Raw genomic sequence first — 4,252 nt, 5'->3', positions numbered from 1 at the left:
CGTAATCTACGTAGCATTAATATTGATCATTTCAAAGAATCAATAGCTTTTTCATCTTTAGTGGCTAATCCTATGTCTAATCAGCTCTTTAGTATCTTACCGTTCTTCGTGATCTTTTGGACTTACATGCTCCTCAGCGTAGGCGTTATGTTACCCTTCCTCCTCACGCTCGCTAGCGCCGTCTCGAACGTAAATGGCACTCTGCCGTCTTAGAAGGTGATCGTCAGTTATATCGCCATCACTTTGCTATATATCATCGTCTCCTTACTGACGCTAGAACTTCTTATCACAATAACAAGCTGAAACCCTTGATCAGAAAGCTATGTTTGAGGAAGTCGACAAGCTGGTTAGTGCTAAGAGGCCTCAGATCCTTCCTACAAACATCGACAAAAATCTTCTTTTGTCTACTTTTGCCAACTATTTCAAGACCAAAGTTGATAAACTCGGGAACTCTCCTTCAATTACTGACTGTGGGCTTTTAACCCACCCTCCTGAATTGGATTGCCCTGAACGATTGACTGAGTTTATTTTGTTAAACTCGGATGAAATTCGTTCTATCATTGTTAAGTCTCCTTCTAAATCCTGCACCCTCGATCCTATACTTCCTTAAAGAATGCATTGATGTTCTGCTCCCAACCATCTTGGAGATCATCAACAGTTCATTAGCGTCTGGATATATTCCTAATGCTTTTAAGTCTGCCCTGGTCACACCAATCATCAAAAAGCCTAATCTTGATCCGAATGCCCTTGGCAACTACAGGCCTGTCTATCTAATCTCCCATTTGTATCCAAGGTTCTCGAACGCGCCGTTCTCCCTCAACCTTTGACCACAACATATATAGCTTTACTTCGTATTTCATGTAAAAAGCATAGACACGTTCTGTATTATGCGTTTTTAAGAATTAAATTATTATAAGAAACATTATTACTATTGTTATTGTTATTGTTATTGTTATTGTTACTGTTACTGTTACTGTTACTGTTACTGTTACTGTTATTGTTATTGTTATTGTTATTGTTATTGTTATTGTTATTGTTATTGTTATTGTTATTGTTATTGTTATTGTTATTGTTATTACCGTGCTTATCTCTTCAAAGAAGCAGGAGGACTATGCAACAACAATCGCATGGATTCGAACGAAAGTGTCCTTCGCCATCCTGCGGACTGCCCTAGTTTGTTTGAGGGGAACAAGGTCACGGAGAAGAAAGACAAATATACAGGAGAATGACTTAGAGATAGAGAAGGGACTTGCTGGACTGACATAATAATTTATTAACGAATGTTTTATGCTTTCGCCTGACTGATTTTTCTCTTTGATACATAAGACTTTTTATGTACAATACGTTTTTAGACCAATTGGTTTAGATCATCATTTTAAATTAATATTATTACTATTATGAGTTAGCTTTTTTTTTCTTTTTTTTGATTAACTTTCTCTTTAATAATGCTTAATTGTCTTTTCCCAATTTATAAATTATTCACATATCGTAAATAGTTTTCTATCGTTAACATATAATTTAGTTTTTAAAATTTGTAAATAATGTCGGTATATAGTTTAAAATTGTAAATATTTATTATTATTATTATTATTATATTATTATTATTATTATTATTATTATTATTATTATATCCAATGTATTTAATTGCTGTCTCTCCACAGCACCCACTGTAACAGTTTCACATTCTCCTCTGACTAACTTATTAATATTGATTCTTGACCCAAACGAGCCAAGCTAGTGAGATAATAAGGTCAAACAAATTAACATACACTGATAACATGGATTGTTCCTGGAGGTCTACCTCGAACGCAAAGCTGAAATTGAATTTCTCCCGATTTACAAGTACAGCCGAGAAGTTGAACTAGGGATTTCCAGGATAGAATGAACCCGGGATCTCTCTATCTCAAGGCAAGCGCCTTAACCTATATATGGGCCACACTGCCTCCACGAAAAGGGTCCACCAAGTAGCATTAAGACCAGGATAAAACAGCAAATGTAAACTTAATATTTCTCGTAAAAACTAGAGAGCGAGTGATCAACTTCCCCTATGCTAAATGAGCTTGTATTTTTGTTGAAGATTTTAACGAATGCAGTTCATCGCCTTCACCATGTCACGTCAACACAAAATGCAAGAATACCGAAGGATCTTTTGTGTGTTTGTGTGAAGTTGGATACGCTGGATATGGAAAAACCTGTACTGGTAAGAGTTCCTAAATAGCTGTCAGGACCACTTTTGGCCAGTTTCCAAAGGCAAATCGTGTTCGTTTTCTTGGGTAGAGCACTAGGTCTAAATTAAAAGCGTAAATCCAAGCACGATGCAAGATAATATAATAGCATAAGGAAAGTTAACATACATGCAAAAAAGTGAATATAAAAAGTAAAAAAGAAAACGTAGGAGGAAACTAACGTTATAGCACATTAATTCTTCACGATGATTAACATTGTTAGAAACTAGACTAAAAAATGAGGATTAACTTAGCCATGATGAAAAGAAAATGGTAGAAAATGATTGAAAAGCCAGCTGTTTAAGATTAGCTTCGAGGCAATTAAAGAGAGTTGCGGTACAATAAGCAAATGTGCGCTTACCGGATTTGTTTCTGGGATAAACTAAGATCGAATGCACAAGCTCTGGGATGCAGGCCAGTTACCTTGAATGTGGACTTGAGGCAAAGGGGAGCATCGGGGTTATATCTTAAACCTTTCAATAAGGGGGTTTGTTACTTTACTATTACGCTATTTTCTGGTGATTTTGACTTTTTCCTGCATCGACTGAGAATCGTATCGATTGCATAATGCGTGCGAATTAATATTACAAAAACGACACAGACGAAACCACGAAAGATGAAATCATAAGAGTTGATCCTATTTTAAGGCAATTATTCCAAATCCGTCCACTCAGTGAATTAATTACTTCGTAACATTTTGGATACATTCGCACATGTTCGGCGAAGCACTTTACATGGCATAATAACGTGTGAATTGCTTCTTCACCAACTGATCACTTCACTAAAATTGTCCTTTAGGTTTCTCAAATATAACAACAAATGGTGCCAAAGGAAGATTTGGCATAATTCAGCAATTCACTGTTCCAAGAAATGGTCGTTACATGATCAAAGCCTGCGGCACTCGAGGAGGAACCCACTCGTATAACTACGGAGACAGCCCAGGAATTTACTACGTAGGCAAAGGAGCCTTGAAAGAGGGAACGTTTACGCTCAATAAAGGGACAGTGCTGAATATTGTGGTGGGACAGAGAGGAGGAGATTCTGTGGAGGTGAAATGAGGGCAATCAACTAATATGACTGCCGCTGAACTAGGGTTGTCTGTGGAGGACAACCCTGGTACAGGGGGAGGGGGAGAGACTTTTGTTTATACAATAAGTAATGTGCTTTTGCTGGCTGCTGGAGGGGGAGGGGATGCATCTGGTGGATATAACGGTTCGGATGGTCAGGTGGGTAATAATGGCTCTAGTAGCGTAGGGAAAGTATCGTCTAATAGCAGAATCGGGGGAACTGGGGGACAGCCCGGTCAGTGCAACAGTGCAGGTGCTAGTTATCATGGGGGAGTAGGCGCAGGTTGGTTAGCGCAGGGGTGTGCCAGGGCATATAATAGTCATGGTGAAAGGGGTGGGTCACGTGCTCAAGGTTGGGTAGGAGGACGAGCGGGTGCAATGAATAGTGGTTACAATGGTGGACCAACCCCTGGGGCAGTTGGGGGGTTTGGTGGTGGCATGGGGGAGGGGGCTCTGAAGATAACGGTGCATCAGGCGGTGGAGGTGGTTACTCTGGTGGAGGAAGCGGCACTCACCAATGGCAAGCCGGAGGGGGTGGAGGTTCATATTGCCGTGGCTGGAATTGTTCGGGTGCATCTGGTGGCAACCTGAATGATGATGGCCTGGTGCAAATATTCGAGTTGTCTCAGTAAGAGTCAACATGGGTGTAGCAGTTTGTACTACTTTTAAAGAACTTTGCATTTAACGGAATTTTTAAGCTCTGCAGTTATGAAAAAATTTAGGGACTATAATAAGATAACTCGTCTCATATTGCTGTTCTTATTTAATTCAAGGATAATTAATTGTGGTGAGGTAAATAGTTCGCTTGGGTCACCTACTTGATTAGCTCATTAAAGGGGCAGTGTCACGCTAATTTAGTCAAACTTCAAAACAATAAAAGATGTCCTTGCGCCGAAAATTAATGCTGTAGTTTTGTTTCCAATGACCACTGAAGTGCACTGAAGCTATTTTTTGTTGTTT

At 39.2% G+C, this 4,252-nt stretch overlaps 1 pseudogene; it reads left to right on the top strand.

Annotated features, from left to right (window-relative positions):
• Positions 1–3,924, top strand: part of LOC138002664 (PE-PGRS family protein PE_PGRS47-like) — a 47,994-nt pseudogene extending 44,070 nt beyond the window's left edge.
• Positions 3,925–4,252: the final 328 nt, after the last annotated feature.

Source organism: Montipora foliosa, chromosome 5 (assembly GCF_036669935.1).
Source record: "Montipora foliosa isolate CH-2021 chromosome 5, ASM3666993v2, whole genome shotgun sequence".
NCBI lineage: Eukaryota > Metazoa > Cnidaria > Anthozoa > Scleractinia > Acroporidae > Montipora > Montipora foliosa.
Note: the sequence above shows the minus strand (reverse complement) of the source record. Positions and strands in the feature narration are given on the sequence as shown.